This window comes from Carassius carassius, chromosome 48 (genome assembly GCF_963082965.1).
Source record: "Carassius carassius chromosome 48, fCarCar2.1, whole genome shotgun sequence".
Lineage (NCBI taxonomy): Eukaryota > Metazoa > Chordata > Actinopteri > Cypriniformes > Cyprinidae > Carassius > Carassius carassius.
The window spans coordinates 14,571,357-14,593,645 of NC_081802.1; the positions used below are offsets into that span (position 1 = coordinate 14,571,357).

Genomic DNA, 22,289 nt, shown 5'->3' on the forward strand with positions numbered 1-22,289 from the left:
GCATCTAATCCCTTTCGCTTTCAGCAAGTGGTCCTGGAGGCTTTATCCCCTGCTGAGGCGGGGTCTGGAGATCTAAGTCTTTGCCCTGTGAGAGCTTTAAAGACTTATGTGGATCGTACAGCCCCATGGCGTGAGTCTGACCAGCTGTTTGTCTGTTTTGGACGTAAGTGCAGCCCAACCAGGGGCCCGTTCTTCGTACGTCGCTTACTCAGTTAGCTGGATTTGATTGTTGACGATTTGGCGTGATCTTGGATCGTTTGGTTCTTCGAAGCTCATCCCGGAGCTGCTGTCATAGCAACAGGTCCGTAAGCTCAAACCTGCTCGGGAGCAGGCTTATTTCATGTAAACAGGATTAGATTGAGGCTTTATAAGCGGAGGAGATAGGGAAGTCTGTCGCAGCCATGTCTTGTCCGTTTTTACGCGAGCAACCGGTTGCGGAAGGTGCGAGAATAATTCGCAGAGCTTTTCAAATTAATCGGGTATTGTGGGATAGACAGGATCCTTTAGCCCAGCGCGAAAGTGTAATTGTTGAGAGATACCGTTTTTCTCGTGAGGGTGTCATTTACATCATTAATTTGTTGGAACCACACATTAAGTGTTCAACACGGAAGAGTCGGGCTTTGACAACTGCACAGACTGTGTGCATTGCCCTGAAATTCTTTGCGAGTGGCACTTTCCTTTATACTATTGGAGACGCAGAGAACTTAGTGAAAAGTGCTGTCTGTCGTGCTCGTGCCATTCGCAAAGTTTACCTGGCACTCAAGCAGTTTTTAGGGGTTTTTGTGGTATTCCAAAGCCACTTAAGACCCCAGGTTGTAAAGCAGAATTTTTTCGCTATTGCAGGTACATTTATAATTGTTAATGACATGCAATCATGACCATGCAAAAAAGTATGACTAACAGTATGTGTCATTCAGGCTTCCCTAACGTGATTGGTGCCATAGACTGCACACACATCCCCATCACGGCCCCACCTGGCCCAAATGAAGGAGATTTTGTGAACCGAAAGGGGGTTCACAGTGTAAATGTGCAGGTAAGTTACTATTACAATTTATAATATTCCAGATTAGTAATTTATTACATTTAAAAAAAAGGAATGAAATAAAAAAAGTATGCAGTTGACTGACTAAAAACTCTCAGATGGTGTGTGACTCTATGTTCCATATTACAAATGTGGAAGCAAAATGGCCAGGATCAGTGCATGAATCAAGAATTTTCAGAGAGTCACATTTATGCACATTATTTGAACCTGGTAAGAGAACATAAATGTCAAGCTCACAGTATTGCACACACACACACTTATGCTGAGCCTAACAAAACTGCATTTTTCCATTATACAGGGGATTTTGATGGGATCCTGCTTTGAGACAGGGGCTATGCCTGCAGGCAGTATTTCATGACGCCCTTCCCTGACCCAAACCCTGGACCACAAACCCGTTACAATGCAGCTCTAGCCAGGACAAGGGCACGCATTGAAATGACCTTTGGGCAACTAAAGGAAAGATTTCAAAAGTCTGAGGGTTGCACCTGACAGGGCCTGTGACATAATTGTTGCTTGTGCCATATTGCATAACATCGCCACTATCAGAAAGGAGAGGATCCCTGTGGTGGGGGTGCAGCCTGATGATGACCTCCAGCCAGTGCACTTGGACCAACCTAGTGGCAGAGCTGCACGGGACAGAATTGTGGAACACCATTTTTGAATGTGTAATAAAACACGACAAATATGCGTAGTTCCCGGAGGTTTATTTAAACAATTCTTTAAAGAAAAGCCAGTATGTCATCTTTTGCCTGCAATTAGAGATAGTAGTATCGGTGACTTTACATAACTATGTGTCAAATGGTCTATTAGCACTTACTCTGAAGGTCCTTTTGAAGCAACTCTTTCTCTAGAGCAATCTTTCTCTTTTTCAAGTTGTCAAGTTCAATTTCTCCTCTTAATTTGTGTCTATTCAGCTCAAAATACTCATTTTTTTTGAAGATGCCGTTTATAGAGGGAATGGATGTCACCCTGTCATTTAGTAAAAAAAAAAAAAAAAGTCAAAACATGCCTCATGCAACAAAAGTAAAAGTACAACACTGTCCACCTCTGTATTAGTTATTTGTGCAGACAAATAAAATTGTGCAGGTTGTCATTACAATTAACTACACTGTAAAAAATATAATGTGATCAATAACTCATGGCAACATTGTATTAACTAAAAGTGTAGAAGTTTTCACTTTTACAAAGAGTTGTAATGACTGTACAAGCCATTTGGATTATACTTCATTTAATGCAGCAACAGATCATTTTACAGTGTACTAAGATAATTGGAAGCTCATTTAGCCTACCAGTAATGAAGGTGTTGCTGCTACTGGTCCCTGTCTTTGTGTCTGAGGAAGAGCTGCCCCCAGGGATGCCCTCCACAATGGTTCGGTTTTCATTCAATCCAAGGGCCAGCTCCTCTGCTGGGGTATATTGTGGTGGTACAGGACCACCACAATGGCTGGACTGGCCATTGGGCATAACGGGCATTTGCCCGGTGGGCCGACGTGCTTTTTGGGCCGATATCTCATACTCATACTTTTTTTTTTTTTTTTTTTAAAGGCCCATAAAATTTGTACATCGGCGGCCTATTCGTTTTGTTTTGCTTAATTGGCGGCGCTGGGTTTGTGCCGGTGTAATGCATTGGTCAAAGTCAGTGTTAGTTTTTTTTCTGACAGAACAGCCCATGAAACACGTAGATCAGCGGCCCATTGGCTCTTTTCTTGATTGACACTGGGCTGGCCCAATCACAACTTTAAACGAGTGAGCGAGCGGCAGCAGTGTCAGTGTGTATCTGTAAAAAAAGATGGAGAAGAAACGCAAGGAATGTGCAGATAAATAGAGTGAAAAAATAGAACCAGGCCCTTAAAGCAGACACTGTAAACTGTGTCAAAATATATGTTTTCTGACCTTCATCAGCTCCTGTGGCAGATGATGATAGTGAGGACGGAGGATCAGGAGAGAGATGAGAAAGTGTAGAGCCTGCGGTAAGCATAACTACTTTCAAAACACTTAGGCCATGTCATGAGTGTAGATTATTTCCACATCTGCATAGTTGACGATTACCGCAATTCACTAGAAATTGAATAAGAGGCGTTTGTAAACCATGTTTTCCGCCAAAATAAAAGCTTGATGCAGTTTGCGTCAAAATAAAAGATCATGTGCTTATCTCTTTCAAGTATAGAAATTGGTACAGCTAATTAAGAAAGTTTCCTTTATTTTTTTGTGCATTTGTTTTACAAAATATGGCTATTACTGTCATTGGATTAATATTATAACTATTTATAGGTGTAATGTAAATAGACACTGTAACTAAAAGAGGTTTGAATTTTTCTTTGTTTAATTTGCACACTGAATATGGGTTGGAGCTTTTAATTTTGAACTCTCAAAGTGCACCAGATTAATGAATTTAACATTAAAATGCACAAAATTTTCTCACTGGGGGGCCTGCCCCCGAACCCCCCTAGAAGGACCGAGGACACACCACCATAGTTTTAACAAAAATCCTGTAAGAAACACTGGTATTACTATGCCAGAGCCACTTATAGCTTGTTTTAGGATTCACCGCTGTGGAGTATAGTTCAACTGTATTAATAAATATAAAATTTTGACTTATTTCATCTGTTAACTCTCACTCGTTCCTATACTCACTCATTACATGGCATTAGTGGTTTTAATGAATAGGAGTTGGTATGCATATAATTAAGGCCGTGCAAAGATGGGTGGTGTTTTTTGTCCCAGTCCAGCCCTGACCACCACCTGTTTTTTTTTCAGCCTTTTTCTTGGTGGCTGTTATACAACGTATTATTCCTAGCCTGATATATAACATGTTATTCCAAAAAACATGGCGAAAATCATTTTTTAAGGCTATTGACACAGTATATTCTGATTTACAGGATAACAAAAGTAGATATCCATAAATCCCTCTGTAATTTTTTCCCAATCAATTGTAGGCTATTTGAAAATGTTTAGTAGCATACAGACTACAAAATAAATATGTGCATATGTTGTGAAAGTAAAATCTGGTGTTTTTTATTACATTGTATTGCATTTTGTAGAAATATAGTGTAAGCCATGCATGATAGACAGATCATGTTTAGCACGATGATATAATCTTGGATGTGTCATTTGATCTCGGCTGTAATAAGCGACGTACGAAGAACGGGCCCCAGGTCTCGTTACTTTCGTTGATATCACAAATCCCGGAAAATATGCATTATAGTTCAAACGGTGTAGTTTTTTTAAAGTGCTTTCTGTTAAATAAAATATCTTCTTTTGAATAGGACTTTGAGCTTTGTAACTTTACAGATCTTTTTCTATGCTCAAACATCAACATTACAGACTAAATAAAGTTGAAAAAGTAAAAAAGCATAATAGCACACCCGTTTGCATGTTATTCCATTACATAAAAAAGTGATAAGCAAACAATGCTTTATTATTTCTCAGTATTTACTTGTTTTGAACAGGTGCTTTGATCGAATGCTGTAATTCCTTCTGTGCTCTAGATGGCGTTTCTTTACCCGACATCAGCACAATGATGAATGTTTAAACTGATTGACAATGATCACATTCATGATCTCACTTAGACACGTATATTGTAAGGATTATATCTAGTATATATGATTATAGCCCGGGCATTATGTGTGTTTGATTCGAGGTCAGTGAGATTGTAGCAGGTTTAATAGTCAGATAGGCTTTAAACATAAACATTTAAACAGCCTTAAAAATAACAACTCTGTGTTAATGAGCTTTTTTGAGGACGTTTACTGGATTATTCTGATATTTTTCACAGCTTTGGTCACTGCTTGTTCACTTACACAAGTCTAATTACTAAATTAAATTTGTAAGAATGATAATTCTGGAAGACAGATTCCCAAACTGAGCTGCTTGGAAAGATTTAAACTATGCATATTGGTTTATAAAAAAATAAATTCTGAACTTACAATATCTGGGCAGAATTAATCTAATAATAACAACAACAATACTACCACTACTACTAATAATTATTATTTTATAATTAGAACACTGTCTCTTTAAAGATCTAACTGCAAAGATGTATGTGTAAATTGTAGCAGATCTGTATATTTCTATTTATTTAATGAAAACTATAGTTTTATTTTATTTTTGAAAACTTTAGTCTGTTTTTATTTTGATTGTAGTAATTGGCCTACTGTAATAATATTAATAATAATGTTTTGCATCATATGTAACAAAATCAATTATAGATTGAGTTCAGAGGAACACGTAGTTTTATAAATAATAGTAATAGTATATAAATATTTTATAAATAAAAATAATAGTTTTCTATTTGAATATACTTTAAAAAAAAAATAAAAATTCCTGTGACGCAAAGCTGAATTTTCAGCATCATTACTCCAGCCTTCAGTGTCACATGTAACATCCAGTCTACCACAGGATCATTTAGAAATCATTCTAATATTCTGATTTATTATGAGTGTTGGAAACAGTTCTGCTGTCTTATATATTTGATGAATAAAAGGTTAAAAAGAACTGCATTTATTAAAAAAAAAAAAAATTAACACATCCTTGCTGAATAAAAATATTGATTTTATTTTAAAAAAAGAAATAAAATAAAAATTACTGACCCCAACTTACTGACCAGTAGTGTATATTGTTATTACAAAATATTTATATTTTAAAAACATAGCTTCTTCTTTTTTTTTAGTTTTTATTCATCAACATATCCTAAAAAAGTATCACATGTTCTGAAAAAATATTAAGCAGCAGAACTGTTTCCAACTTTGATAATGAATCATCATATTAGAATCATTTCTAAAGGATCATGTGATAATGATCCTAAAAATTCAGCTTTGCATCACAGGAATAAATGATAATTTAAAGTATAATACATTTAAAAACAATTATTTTAAATTCTAATAATATATCACAATATTACAATTTTTTTCTGTATTTTTGATCAAATAAATGCAGGCTTGATGAGCAGAAGAAACTTCTTTCAAAAACATTAAAACTAGTAATGTTTCCAAACTTTTGGTCTGTACTGTATATATATATATATATATATATATATATATATATATATATATTTTTTTTTTTGGATCAATTCCTCAGAAAACATGACTTTAGTTTGCATTTCATGTAAATGAATGTTTTGCAGGTACAGTTAAAGTTATTATTTCCATACTTCAGTGGAATATGTATGTAAATTAACTTAAAATTAATGGAGATCTGTTGGAAATACAACTCGTTAGCTTCCCAGACATTTACATTTTGAGAACATACTCATTTATTTTATTTATGTTTGGTTTTTCCTAAAATCCTTCAATTTTTTCTTTAAATTCGCTTTACTTGGTCTTAAATAGTCTTTAATTTACCTTCATAAAACCTGCAGAAACCCTGTTTATACAAATTATAAGTCTTGAGATTTAAAAAAAATAGTAAAAGATCCAAAAAACACACTGCTTGCTATAGTATATTAAGCTGATTTGTCTTAGTGTGAAAGTAAAATGTTAAACAACACTGCTATAATTTGATTATCCGTTCTAATATGATGCGTGTTGTAGATGGCAGTCCTGTTCATGCCGTCAGGTTCATGCAGTCTCCACTGTCTTGACTGCAGGACAGTAGCTCAAACAAGGTAATGATGGCATCGTCTACACCAGGGGTCTCTAAACTCGGAGACCCCTGATCTACACTAATACACAAAAGTCTGTATAATCAGCCAATAAAAGGTGTTATCCATTTAGTCCCATTACAGTCTCTTTATATAAAGCAACTCAAACTTTCTTGTCCCGCAGAGGCAGTGGGGTTCAGTCATTATTAATGGAAGAACGCCTCATAAAAGCAGTTCAAAAGGAAATACGCTGCTAAAAGATGTTCAGAGGAGTGAATCAGTGAGGCTAGACTTCAGAAAACCATGCTCTGGATGCTTTGATAGTTTGGAAACTGTCACTAGATGGAGCTGTTTGTTCACTTTGTAAGTGTTGTGTGCTAAGACCAGCTCCAAAGTTTGGAATAATTATGATTTATATGTTTTTGAAAGAGTATGTGCTTTCCAAGGCTTCATTAATTTGATTTAAAAATGCTGTAAAATGGTAAAATATTTGTACAATTTAAAATAACTTTTCTATTTTAATATATTTTAAAATGTAATTTATTGCTGTGTTCAAAGCTGAATTTTTAAGCGTCTTCACTGTCACATGATCCTTCAGAAATTATTTTAATATGCTGGCTCAATTATAATTCGTGCTCAATTATTAATAATGGTCCTTATTGTTAATGTTAAAAATTAGTGCTTAATATTTTTGTGAAAACTATAATATTTAATTTTTATTCAAGATTCTGTGATGAATGGAACGTTTAAAAGAGCATTTATTTGAATTATACACATTTTGTAACATTATAAATGTCTTTACTGTCAGTTTTAATGAATTTAATGCCTCCTTGCATTTTTTATTGTTTTATTTTAAGTTCTGAATGGTAGTGTTCCCACAAAAAAATAAAAATAAAATAATAATTATAATCATAATTAAATAAGAATAAATGGTTCTTGAACAGCAAATCAGCATATTAGAATGATTTCTGAAGGATCGTGTGTCGTACTGAAGACTTTAGTAATGGTGCTGAAAATTCGGGAATAAGTTACATTTTAAAATATATTCAAATAAAAAAAAACTGTTATTTTTAATTCTAATAATATTTCAAAATAGTAGTGTTTTTTTTTACTGTATTGTTGATCAAATAAATACAGACTTAATGAACATAAGAGACCTCTTTAAAAAACATTAACTAATCTTAGTTATTTGAAACAAATTCCTAACCCTAGGTTTTAAACTGTGCATCTTTTGAGCAGCCAGACTTACATTTTTTTTTTTTTTCAAGCGGATGATAAAACAGGTAAAAAACTAATTGTGGATTTATATTTTTAACAATAATCTGAGCCACAATTAGAGAGAAAACATCATTAACAGTTGCATAACGGCACGTTATCTTTAGTATTTGTGTTTTGTGTTTGTTTTGCAGACCCATCAGGCCGTCTCTCAGCGATGACTGAGGGATCTTTCACCAGACTCACACACTCCAGGCCGTGGCACACACACCTGCTCAGATAACAGTCCCAAAGGAGCTGCACGTGAAGTATTCAGTTTTAAAATGAACAAACATCTGATCAAAATCAGCCCTGTTCATGTGAACGGGACACCCAATAAGGTGTCCGAGACCCCCGGTTTCAGAGCCCAATGTCAAACTCCCACCGCAGGGAGAGACTTCACAGGAAATAACTTTCAGGAACTCGAGCTGCGTCAAGCGCTTTGGGGAACGTCCCTGACGAGACCGACTCTGAATATCGTGTGCAATCTGTCCATCGGTGACGTAGCGACCAGGAAGCTATAAAAGCACGTGCCGTGCAGCTGGCTTCAGCTTCGCGTCTGTCAGCAAGCGCTCTGTGTGTGCATGTCAAAAGTCTGTCCCGTTGGTCCTATATATTGTTGTCTGTCCCTTAGCCATTAAAAGATCGCTAAAACAGCTCAATATGCCAAAAGTAAAAGCAAAGACCAAACATATTAAGGGCGATTCCAAGCCATGTTATAGATTGTGTGTTCCTCCCTGCCCCTTGCTACATTACGAGTGGGGATACACACAGTTTGTGCGTGGCTTGCCTGGGATCGAAGCACGCTGAGTCGGCTCTCGAGGGGGCCGACTGCCCGCATTGTGAACGATTGCCAATGCAGACGCTTCGATCCCCGAGTTTTTATTTGAATATCGTGTGCAATCTGTCCATCGGAAGGGGACAGCAGGTCAGGCTGGGGCTTGCCTTCATACTATGGCAGTCCTTCAAGCTTATCAAGCTGACCTGCTGGGAGATAACGATGAGGGAGAGGGGATTAAGTCTGAAGATGTCGAAAAACTTAGAAAGACCACTGATCTCTCCCTCCGCCCCACTAAAGAGACCGCTCGCGCAATTGGGCAGTCTATGGCAGCCTTAGTGGCTGCGGAGAGGCATTTGTGGCTGACCCTGTCAGAGATAAAAGAAAGAGACAGGGTCTGCCTCCTGGATGCCCCGCTTCAGCCTTCTGGCCTGTTTGGCGACACAGTCAATACTGTCGTCGACAGGTTCCAGGAGGCACGTTAACAGGCGGCGGCATTCCAGAATTTCCTCCCTCGTCGCTCTCGTGGTGCATCTGGGCGGGAGATGACCATGCCACATACTGGCTCCTCATACCGGGAAGCGCAGAGACAGAGTGTCACTGCTCGTGCTCCCCCACGACGGGACGGAGGGCCTCAGCGACGCTCTGAGTCAGGGGCTTCCAGGGCATCACTGAGGCCCTCCGATCTCAAAGATGCATACTTCCACATATCGCTTCGCTTTCGGGGGCAAAGCTTATCAATATCGAGTACTTCCCTTTGGCCTCGCACTCTCACCCCACACGTTCACGAAATGTGTAGATGCGGCTCTGGTACCCCTTTGTATGCAGGGCATCCACATTCTAAATTATATCGACGATTGGTTGATTCTAGCTCAATCAGAGCAGATGGCGGTTCGACATCAAGATGTCGTTCTCGCACATATGGGGGAGCTGGGTTTGAGACAAAAACGCCAAGAAGAGTGTACTTTCTCCAGTTCAGAGAACCACCTATATAGGCGTAGTGTGGAATTCGACCACGATCCAGGCACGTCTGTCTCCTTCTCGGATCTAGTCGATCCTCACATCAGTCGAGAGAGTCAAAGAAGGCCAGTCACTCACTGTCAAACATTTCCAGAGATTGTTAGGTCTGATGGCAGCTGTGTCCAACGTGATACCTTTTGGCCTGCTGTACATGAGACCCCTACAGTGGTGGCTCAAGTCCAAGGGCTTTTCCCCGAGGGGAAATCCACTTTGGGTTATCAAGGTCACATGGCGATGCCTTCGTGCCTTAGACATGTGGAAGAAACCTTGGTTCTTGAATCAGGGCCCAGTGCTGGGAGCTCCTTGTCGCCGTGTAACGCTAGCGACAGACTGTGGAGTGGTCGCCATCTGACATGGCACATCAATTGCCTAGAGATGCTAGCAGTCTATCGAGCATTGAAACATTTCCTCCCAGACCTGAGATGTCACCATGTGTTGGTGCGCACCGACAACACATCAGTGGTCTCTTATATCAATCACCAGGGGGGTCTGCGTTCACACCCCTTGTACAAGCTGGCACACCAGATCCTTCTGTGGTCCCAGGGCAAACTCCTCTCGCTCAGAATAGTGTATATTCCTGGGAGATTGAATGTGGGAGCAGACATACTGTCGAGGCAGGGGCCGAGGAAACTGGAAACTGGAATGGAAACTTCACCCAGATATGGAGAGTGTTTGGCACAGCCCAGATGGACCCCTTTGCGACTCAGGAGACATCACAATGTCCCCTCTGGTTCTCTCTAGTTCATCCAGCTCCTCTGGGACTGGACGCTATGGTACAGACCTGTCCGAGGCTTCGTCTGTACGCTTTTCCCCCTATCGCTCTGCTCCCGGGAGTTCTGGCGAGAGTACGCCGGGACGGGGTCCATCTGTTATTAGTAGCCCCGTTCTGGCCGGGCCGAGTATGGTTCGCAGATCTAGTCTCTCTCCTCGACGGCTCTCCGTGGGAGATATCGATCAGGACAGACCTACTCTCACAGGCGCAGGGCACGATAATTCACCCTCGCCCGGAGCTGTGGAAACTGTGGGTGTGGCCCCTGAGGGGGCACAGCTCATAGAATCCGGTCTCTCAACTGAGGTTGTTGAGACCCTCCTCCAATCCAGAGCTCCCTCTACGAGGAAACTGTACACCCTGAAGTGGAAACTCTTCACTTCATGGTGCAGAGACCGCCAGCTTGACCCTGTTAACTGCCCAGTTGGTACAGTTCTGGAGTTTCTACAAGCTAGGCTCTCTGCGGGGTTAACCCACTCCACCTTAAAGGTGTACGTGGCGGCCATAGCTGCTTACCATGTCCCTTTCAATGATCAGTCAGTGGGTAGACACCCCCTAGTTATACGTTTCCTCCGTGGTGCGCTGAGGCTGAGACCTCCAGTACGATCCCGTGTTCCCCCCTGGGATTTGGTTGTGGTTTTAGAGGCTCTTTGTAAAGCTCCATTCGAGCCAATACAAGATATCTCAGATAGACATCTGACACTTAAAACTGCCCTGTTACTGGCAATCACCTCACTAAAGAGAGTTGGAGATCTTCAGGCCCTTTCGGTGGCCCCTACTTATCTAGACTTTGCCCCTAGTAGTGAAGTGAAGTGAAGTGAAGTGAAGTGAAGTGAGTGAAGTGAAGTGAAGTGACATTCAGCCAAGTATGGTGACCCATACTCAGAATTTGTGCTCTGCATTTAACCCATCCGAAATGCACACACACAGAGCAGTGAACACACACACACACACTGTGAGCACACACCCGGAGCAGTGGGCAGCCATTTATGCTGCGGTTCGATGCCTTGCTCAAAGGCACCTAAGTCGTGGTATTGAAGGTGGAGAGAGAACTGTACATGCACTCCCCCCACCCACAATTCCTGCCGGCCCGAGACTCGAACTCACAACCTTTCGATTGGGAGTCCGACTCTCTAACCATTAGGCCACGACTTCCCCTATGGCCAAAGCATTCTTATACCCTTGAGCGGGTTATCTTCCGAAGGTTCCCTCTGTTACACCACAACCTAACGTACTGCAGGCCTTCTGTCCTCCTCCCTTTCGGGAGCCAGACCAGGAGAAGCTAAATTGTATGTGTCCAGTGTGAGCACTGGACGCATACGTCCACAGAGCTGCCCTGTGGAGAAAATCCGACCAATTGCTTGTTTGCCACGGTCCTCCTATAAAGGGTTCTCCTGCTTCCAAGCAGACCCTAAGTCGTTGGATAGTCGAGGCTAGCAACGTCTCCTATGAGTCCTCTGGTCTTCCCCTTCCATTGGGAGCCAAGGCTCAGTCTACTCGGGGTATGGCGTCCTCTAAGGCCTTCTCAGCAGGTGTGTCCCTCTTGGACATCTGCAACGCTGCAGGGTGGTCCACGCCCTCTATATTTGTCAGATTTTACGACCTTGACATGCGATCCACTCCGGGCTCTTCTGTTCTCTTGCCTTAGCTGTGCTCTTCGGATACACGCTAGGCAGGGATTTGGAAGTCTGGCAGCGTGGGCACACATTCCCCAAAGCGCTTGACGCAGCTCGAGTTCCTGAAAAGGAACATCTCAAGGTTACGTATGTAACCCTGGTTCCTTGAAGGAACGAGTGCAGCAGCCGTTCTGCCTTGGCAGAAGCCGGGTCAGCACCACGGGGAACGCCAGTGAAGGCTCCCTCCTCGCAGACAGCCCTCGGGGATCGAAGCGTCTGCATTGGCAATCGTTCACAATGCGGGCAGTCGGCCCCCTCGAGAGCCGACTCAGCGTGCTTCGATCCCAGGCAAGCCACGCACAAACTGTGTGTATCCCCACTCGTAATGTAGCAAGGGGCAGGGAGGAACACACAATCTATAACATGGCTTGGAATCGCCCTTAATATGTTTGGTCTTTGCTTTTACTTTTGGCATATTGAGCTGTTTTAGCGATCTTTTAATGGCTAAGGGACAGACAACAATATATAGGACCAACGGGACAGACTTTTGACATGCACACACAGAGCGCTTGCTGACAGACGCGAAGCTGAAGCCAGCTGCACGGCACGTGCTTTTATAGCTTCCTGGTCGCTACGTCACCAATGGACAGATTGCACACGATATTCAGAGTCGGTCTCGTCAGGGACGTTCCCCAAAGCGCTTGACGCAGCTCGAGTTTCTGAAAAGGAACCTAAATTAATAATAATAATGTACTACTGTGTATGTACTATAAATGTATTATGTGTGTAATATAAATGTAGTAAATATAAAAAGTTATCTGAAATAAAATAAAATACTAAAACAGAGGTTTCAATTATACTCTCTGTAAACATTTCCGAAGCAACGTTTCTAACTTTATTTTAGTTAAGTACTAAAATTAGTAAAACTGAAAATATGTTAACTAAAACAAATAATAAATAAATAACAATAGTAAACATTACATTTACAAAGAAAATGAAAGAAAACACACTAGGCGTAGTGTGGAATTCGACCACGATGCAGGCACGTCTGTCTCCTGCTCGGATCGAGTCGATCCTCACATCAGTCGAGAGAGTCAAAGAAGGGCAGTCACTCACTGTCAAACAATTCCAGAGATTGTTAGGTCTGATGGCAGCTGCGTCCAATGTGATACCTTTTGGCCTGCTGTACATGAGACCCCTACAGTGGTGGCTCAAGTCCAAGGGCTTTTCCCCGAGGGGAAATCCACTTCGAGTTATCAAGGTCACGCGGCGATGCCTTCGTGCCTTAGACATGTGGAAGAAACCTTGGTTCTTGAATCAGGGCCCGGTGCTGGGAGCTCCTTGTCGCCGTGTAACGCTAGCGACAGACGCGTCCCTCACCGGTTGGGGTGCGGTCATGAGTGGCCACCCTGCCCGCGGTCTGTCGAGTGGTCGCCATCTGACATGGCACATCAATTGCCTAGAGATGCTAGCAGTCTGTCGAGCATTGAAACATTTCCTCCCAGACCTGAGAGATCACCATGTGTTGGTGCGCACCGACAAGACATCAGTGGTTTCTTATATCAATCACCAGGGGGGTCTGCGTTCACGCCCCTTGTACAAGCTGGCACACCAGATCCTTCTGTGGTCCCAGGGCAAACTCCTCTCGCTCAGAGTAGTGTATATTCCTGGGAGATTGAATGTGGGAGCAGACATACTGTCGAGGCAGGGGCCGAGGCCCGGGGAATGGAAACTTCACCCGAGGTGGTGAAGCAGATATAGAGAGTGTTTGGCACAGCCCAGGTGGACCTCTTTGCGACTCAGGAGACATCGCAATGTCCCCTCTGGTTCTCTCTAGTTCATCCAGCTCCTCTGGGACTGGACGCTATGGTATAGACCTGGCCGAGGCTTCGTCTGTACGCTTTTCCCCCTATCGCTCTGCTCCCGGGAGTTCTGGCGAGAGTACGCCGGGACGGGGTCCGTCTGTTTTTAGTAGCCCCGTTCTGGCCGGGCCGAGTATGACTCGCAGATCTTGTCTCGCTCCTCGACGGCTCTCCGTGGGAGATACCGATCAGGACAGACCTACTCGCACAGGCGCAGGGCACGATAATTCACCCTCGCCCGGAGCTGTGGAAACTGTGGGTGTGGCCCCTGAGGGGGCACAGCTCATAGAATCCGGTCTCTCAACTGAGGTTGTTGAGACCCTCCTCCAATCCAGAGCTCCCTCTACGAGGAAACTGTACACCCTGAAGTGGAAACTCTTCACTTCATGGTGCAGAGACCGCCAGCTTGACCCTGTTAACTGCCCAGTTGGTACAGTTCTGGAGTTTCTACAAGCTAGGCTCTCTGCGGGGTTAACCCACTCCACCTTAAAGGTGTACAGGGCGGCCATAGCTGCTTACCATGTCCCTTTCAATGACCAGTCAGTGGGTAGACACCCCCTAGTTACACGTTTCCTCCGCGGTGCGCTGTGGCTGTGGCTATCAACGTCTCTTATGAGTCCTCTGGTCTTCCCCTTCCATTGGAAGCCAAGGCTCACTCTACTCGGGGTATGGCGGCCTCTAAGGCCTTCTCAGCAGGTGTGTCCCTCTTGGACATCTGCAATGCTGCGGGGTGGTCCACGCCCTCTACATTTGTCAGATTTTACGACCTTGACATGCGAGCAACTCCGGGCTCTTCTGTTCTCTCGCTTTAGCTGTGCTCTTCGGATACACACTAGGCAGGGATTTGGAAGTCTGGCATCGTGGGCATATCGTTCCCCAAAGCGCTTGACGCAGCTCGAGTTCCTGAAAAGGAACGTCTCAAGGTTACGTATGTAACCCTGGTTCCTTGAAGGAACAAGACGCTGCGTCACAGAACCATACTCCCGGCACCCCTGCCGGCGCTTGCTTCCCTACTCGAAGCTGAAGCCAGCTGCACGGCACATGCTTTTATAGCTTCCTGGTCGCTACGTCACCCCGCCCGTGACGTCACGCCCTTCTGATGGACAGATTGCACACAAAAGCGTTTGACGCAGCGTCTCGTTCCTTCAAGGAACCAGGGTTACATACGTATATATATATATATATATATATATATATATATATATATATATATATATATATATATATTCAGAAAGTAAACTGTAAACTTTGGCTGAGATATCTGCTGTAGATGATCAATAATCTAATGAGGGAAAATGCCCCATTTTTGGGCTTCACTAAGTTTCTGCATCTCTAAATACCTCAATGATCAGCTTCGTCTCTCTGCTCTTTCCCTCAATTGTGCTTCAGGCAGTATGTGTAACATCTCGCAGATGTCTCCTTTCCTTTGACCCTCCTTCACTCCCTGCTCTACATAATATTGGACGGCATCAGAGTTTTCCTGGCTTCGGAGCGATGATAAATAAACAAATGCTTAACTTTATGGATCTGTTAAAATGGTCCTGCTGCTCTCTTTCTCATTGGCTTTCTCTCTTATACTCTGTCTAGTTCCACGTCTGCGAGGAATTGGGCGATTTATCCCCGTTTCATGGCTCATGTGATCTCCACCAAGGTGGAGGAATGATATTTGGTCATTTAGGCCATTTTATATGTACTGGGGACTGTGTAAAGAGAAAAAAAACTTGTTGTTAAGAGAAGGTCAATGTGCTGCTTGCAAAATCCCAGAGCTTTTTATTGAAGTTTTTTTTTTTTCACCAAGTTCTCCATCGTTCCATCTTTTTAGGCCTGGATCCAGGGGAACTGGAGACGTGTGGGCTTTTCCATGAGGAAGAGGAAACAGAAGGGACACAAGGCCATTCTTAGGTGAAAGAGAAACAAGGATCGTCCCCTTTGGAGGTCATGTTCAGGTTCATCATTTAAAGTTCAAGTATATGGTATAATATAATATACTTTAATGGTAATTAAGTCTGATGTTGCTTTATTCTAGCCCTGGAGCTTCCAGCCATGCTATCTAATTCATATTTTTGAGCTGAAGTTTCATCATAGTATGATTCGTAGTCAATTAATTTGGTCATACTGATGTTGTTACTCAGGTAGTGAAGTAACGAGTTCTTCCTACAAGTCATAAATATTGATTATATATTTCTGGTTTTGCTGGATCGTACTAACTTGAATAATGTCTTGTTTCATAAAAATAAATTAGGTCACACTGACCAACCAGTCATGTTACCTAATAAATATTCATGAAGCACACTTTCATCATATAAGGACTTATAGTCTTGGCTCATGAATATAAAATTGGTTATATTGATGTTGCCTCAAAACCTTCCAGGAGAATTCAATATGTTACTTAATATTCATGATTTGAGACTTCACCGTAGTAGGGCTCATAAATATTAATTAGTTCATGACGTCATCTGTACACTAGTGGTGCTTTTACAAATCTTACTATGGTAAATATTTGGCTCTTAAATAATAAGTAAGTATTATGTTGTACTTTGACCACCCTTAGAGCATCCATAGTCACCATAATACAATTAGTACCTATTAATTTAGTCATACTGACGTTGGTACTGAAAATTTTAGATTTCAACTATGTTTAAGTGTTCGGTCATAAATATTAATTACTTTATTCCTAGGTTTCTTTGTAGCTTTTCTGAAGTGTTTATGTTAACTACTGAATATTAAAGAACTGAAGCTTCTCCAGTTTTGGACAGGGTGTTGTTTCAATCAACTAGGGTTATCTGTAACCTCTTTGTTCTTGTCCCTTCTGACTTCAGAACGCAGCAAGCAAAAACAAATCTGTGTTGAATGATAAATCAGTTTCCAAACCGTCCAATCATAAACCCAGCCTCCGCTCAGCCCGCTCTATGAAGAAAGCTCCAGCTAGGAATCTGAGGTCCTCTGGAGAAAAAGCGGCCATCTCTGTGCCTGTTAGAAAAGAACTGCTGACTTCACCTCCAGAGGCCAGAAGCAAAGACCCTTTTGGGTCTTATTACAGCAACAGATTTGAGGAGGAAGCCCCCGGTTTTCTGTAAGACTTACAAGAAATCCAAGCCCAGCTCCACAAAGCCGAGTATGTCTTTTTCTTTTTTTCTTTTTTTCTTTCTTTCTTTATTATTATTCTTTCCACCACTTCTCAAACATTGCTTTGAGTGCAAACTTGCCTTATTTAAATGTTCTTACCCTCCAGGGAGGTGGGTATTGCGTTTTAACAGCTTTTACATGCTGTGCAAGCCAACTTGCCCCATAAATGCTTAAAAAAGGGAACGTGCTGCCTTTGTCTTTAATGGAAGACCTCTTTCTTAAAAAACAAACTGGCAGAGGCACCAAACCTTGTTCTTGGAAATGGTCAGAAGGTCAATATAACTCAACCGGATCAACCAGATTTGGACATTTTCTGATAAAAATGTGAGTGGTCCTTGCCTGTGCAAAATCGTAAACACAGGGTGGTTTCCAGGACTATGCTGTGCAGTTGCTCACTGGCCCAAGTCTAAAGAGCCCACGCTCAAGTCTGTAGAACTGGGCATCAGAGTTAGGGACTTCGAACCGAGTTTGTTTGCCCCCCTGCCCCCGCTGGACTGTGTTCACATTATATTATTTAGGCCTGAGCCGCGGTAGGTTTGCGTCATCAAGCCAGCAGCTGTTTACCCCATTGCTTAGTAATGATGGTGCAGAAGGCACCAAAATGCGTAGCATTGCTCTCTTCAATGTTATATTTATGTTTTTGAACCAATGGTTTTGTTTCCAAATTAGCTTCAGTACATAACTGAACTTCAATCAGGACCACTTCCGTCAAGTATATTTATGACAATTATAATTGCATACAGTTAGTGTTGGTCGTATGGTTATTTTCTGGGCAACGCTCCAGACGCCTGTCCATGCAGCCATGCTTGTACAGAGCGGGGAGAGCAGCAAGGCAACCCCCCCGGGGTACAGAACAGAACCATTATAAGCATACATAATTACAATTCACAATTACATGAGTTGTAAACAAATGTGATAAAGACTGCTTCCAATGAAGACACTGTAAAGAAAGAACAAGTTAGATCGGATTACAGGTTCAGTTGGTGGAGTTGGGGTTGGAGGAGGGAGTTAATTGCAAGCAGCGATGCGATGGAAGAGACGCTGAAGAATGGGAATTTAAATAGACCGCATTTGATAGGTGTCAAGACTGGATTGGTACACGTCAGGAACAGCTGACTGTCGGCTGATGCAAGCGTGACTAACGTGGCCTGACTGAACTAACACGATGCTCAATTTACGTTTTTCTTACAAATGTACTGCGAATGCTCTAAAGAACTCTAAAAGCGAACAGAAATGAGATGTACAGGTCTGCTTGCAACGCATCAGTCACACTCATCAGGAAAGTGAGTTAAACTAACAAAAACATTTTTATCGAATAATACGTCATTAATAGTGGTTCAGTTCCGTGATTTGGTACGATTACGTTCACATCAGCAGCGAACCATACTGGAGATCACTTGAATCATACCCCTGACCACCCTTTTTAATTGGACTCGGTGCGGTTCGCGGGTGTGCACGCAAGTTCAGAAGACCGCGTTCATATCATCCAAACGTACCAAACTCTGACGTCAGTTGAACCCGGGTGTGCACCAAAAGTGCTAGTGTGAAAGCACCGTAAGTCACTGTCTAATGACGACAGAGGTAATCCATATGTTTAAATAGAGGAAATGAGCATTCACAAATACATTTACGAGAACGTTATGCCCCGCTTAATAAAAAAAAAAATATATATGTATATAAATCTGGATTAAGAAATGCAGATTAAGTATAAACAATAACAGAGAGTGAAACTGAATTAACCCAACAGGTACATTTTTTTTTTCTGATAACCAATATGGTACAGATACAAAGTGCATCCCTAAATTAAATAATAAAAAAAAAAAACTCAATAATGGACAAAGTGCAAAGTTAATTGAAAAATGCAGATGGAATGCGAACATTAAAAGAAAGTGGAAACGAACGAACCTAACATGTTGAAAAAGGAGTCTTTTTCCAAACCAAATTAAGCAAACATGTAAAAAAAAAAAAGAAGATACATTGTGCATCCTTAAATTAAATAATAAACTTCCAGCAATGGACGAAGTGGAATCTGGATAAAGAAATTGAAACCAAATTAACTCATCTGACAAATAGCAGCCTTTTCCATGACTATATTTCTGTCTCATTGTTATGGAGGTGGCGTAGGTTCTGAGCTGTCATTGGATGAAGGATGTCCTTATAAAGATTAATGTCTAAGTGTGTGGTGTGCAGAATAGCAACATTCACTCTCACAGTCTAGATTACTGCAATCCTGACCTCAAGCTCTAGGTAAAGCCCATTACACCTCTGCCTGCTCGAAATGAACAAAGATGTACCATTCTCCTCTTCATTATCAGCCGGGACTTGCTCATTCTAAACAGCTTATCTTCCGTTATGGTTACTGTTAAAGGAATAGTACACCCCGAGAAGTACACACATTCAAGTTATCCTCTCATAGGACCGGCCAAATCTTTGTTCTTCACTTGTAAACATCTGTTCCTGTCTGGATCATTAGGTCAGTGAGTTCATTTAGGCTGGTTTTGTGAATCAGATGAATTGACTCATTGAAATGATCTGGCTCAAAAGAATTATTCATTCAAATCTCGCTTTATCAAAAAAAAAAAAAACAACAACTAAAGTATGGTTTTGGAAAACTACGTTTATGGTGTTATTTGTTCTTTTTCCGTCCCTAAAATCTTAAGTTTTTCCCTGTAGTGATGATCTGACAAAGAAGATTTGATCAGAACGATTTGAATAGTTAACAAACGGCCACTTGGTTTGCAAATCTGTCCAATTGAAAACATTTTTAATGTAGCAAAAACAGATGGACAGCATTGAATGTATTGTTTTCTGATGGATTGGTGGACAGGAATAGGAAGGGAAGGAGGTGAAGTATGAAAAAAGAGAGAGGATTACCCATGTCCCTGCTTCTCTCTCAAAGCCCATTATGGGACCCAGCCAAATAGAAGCTTCTGGTGCAGAGAAGAAGGGAAAAAGATAAATACATTGGCTAAAATTAACACTCATCAATCGCCAAATGCAAGAAAAATTGGATGATGGCTTTATTAGAAACATGAAACTAGCAAGAACACAATGTCGAAAACCAAATTTAACCCGCAATGATATTAATCATGTGAAGTTTTCAAATACACATACAAACTGTTTACTGAAGCAAACATCTGTCAAGATCCGCGTTTACCTCATTGGAAAATGTAGCATCAGAAGTTTATCTAGAAGGCCTGAAGTTTGTTTTTCCTCCAGAACGTTTAGACATGTGCGGTATGGTCCAGACGTCTGAAACCACTGCTGAAAATGCTTCTATTCTTCATTTGTTCCTAATTTAATATAAAAAAGTTCATCTCAAATTATATTATCACGCACCACCTGACGATTTTTGTTCCAAGGAACATCCTGTGCGCTTCCATGGAAGAACATCTGACCTTTTGTACAAAGGCGTTTTAATGGATAGTTCTGGTCAACACACATCTGTCTCTCTCTCCTTCAGTCGTGCTGTCCAGTCGATGAGATGAATGACGTGTCTGGAAGTTTGCAAGAGCAGCGGATCTCTGATGGGATCAGGGACGCTCAGGTAATGGATACAGAATGGAGGTAGATTTCAAAAATATAGCCCTAATGACTACATGTCATAAACATTTGCATTAATTCAACACATGCTTTTATCCAAGTCAAATTACAAATGACTTGGATAAATGTTTACAAATAAATGTTTAATGCTGTTTGTGGTTATACACACACTCACTCACCTTTATTTATTTTATGAATAATTTATTAAAATCAAACCAGATAGGATGCTAAATAAAAGTCATTAAATGTCACCCTGGACCACAAAACCAGGTGGTCAATTTAATTTATTTAAGGGTCAGTTTTTTTAAATTGAGAACTATACATCCTCTGGAAGCAGTATAAATAAGCTTTCCATTGATATGGTTTATTAGGGTTGGATAGTGTTTGGCCGAGATACAGCTATTTGAAAATCTGGAATCTGAGGGTGCAAATAAAATCTAAATACTGAGAAAATCAGCTTTAAAGTTGTCCAAATTAATTTATAGCAATTCATATTACTACTCAAAAATGAGGTTTTGATATGTTTATGTTAGGAAATTTACAAAATATCTTCATGGAACATAATCTTTACTTAATATCCTAGTGATTTTTGGCATAAAAGAAACCCATACAATGTTTCTTGGTTATTGCTAAAAAATATTCCCCAGCGACTTAAGACTGGTTTTGTGGTTTATTATTGAAGCTTAACAATTAATCACTGGCGAAACACTAGTTCACAGGAAAGTAGCAAAAACATGTGAAATTAAGTTAATTAAGTCCATAAAGAGTGGGTAAACTAAATACATTAAAATTGAGAATGTAAATATTACGAGATAAACCGTGATTATTAAAATATTTTAATAATTTGGAAGTAAATTTTTTATTAATATTAATGTAACTTATTTATGCGATAGTAAAGCTGAATTTTCAGCATCATAACCATTCTTCTGTGTCACATGATCCTTCAGAAATCATTCTATGCTGATTTGCTGCTCGAGAAATATTTATAATTATTAATATCGAAGATGTAAGACACAGTTGTGCTGATTAATATTTTCGCGTAAACTTGATGCATTTATTTTCATGAATAGAGAGAACAGCATTTAATTGAAACAGAAATCTTTTGCAATGTTATGACTGTCTTTAATGTAACTGCGTAATATTAAGTTAATGTTTCCTTGCTGAATAAAACAATTTTTTGAATGGTAGTGTATAAATACTTTCTCAGCTAATCGACGTGGAATCTAAAAGTTGTTACATCTTTGATTTATCTTCAATCGTCATTATTATGACATTATTATATGTAAATATAATTATTAAAACCTCACTCACACCATTTGAATAAAGCTTTTGTGTGCTCAAGAATCAGTCTTGAAACCGTTCGCTTGAAAAAGCTTTGAAACTTTGCCAGAGAACCATGCTTAACAAATGTTGACTCATTTCAACAGTCTTCATTCACATCTATCTTTTGAAGTCTAGATTTGTTCAGTATGGCTGGGCAGTTTTAAGTTCGCCCTTGTTTACAAGTATTCATCAAACCCTTTCAACGAATTTCCTTTTAGCATTGCTTGTCCAAGCTGGACACATCTTCAGTTTGCATTGTTTTTCGTGACAGTCGAACAAATTCAGTGTGGCACCCCGGTATGAGAGGCTTCTAGCTTTGGAATCAAGCATTTTGGATTTCTTAATTCTGAACTCGACAGGTCTTTGGGCTCTTGAGCA

The 22,289-nt window shown here is 40.9% G+C and overlaps 2 pseudogenes; both read left to right on the forward strand.

The window, feature by feature from the left end:
- Positions 1–401: 401 nt before the first annotated feature.
- LOC132131518 (putative nuclease HARBI1) lies at positions 402–1,703 on the forward strand (annotated as a pseudogene).
- Positions 1,704–2,336: 633 nt separating this feature from the next.
- LOC132131411 (uncharacterized) overlaps positions 2,337–22,289 on the forward strand; it is a 28,263-nt pseudogene continuing 8,310 nt past the window's right edge.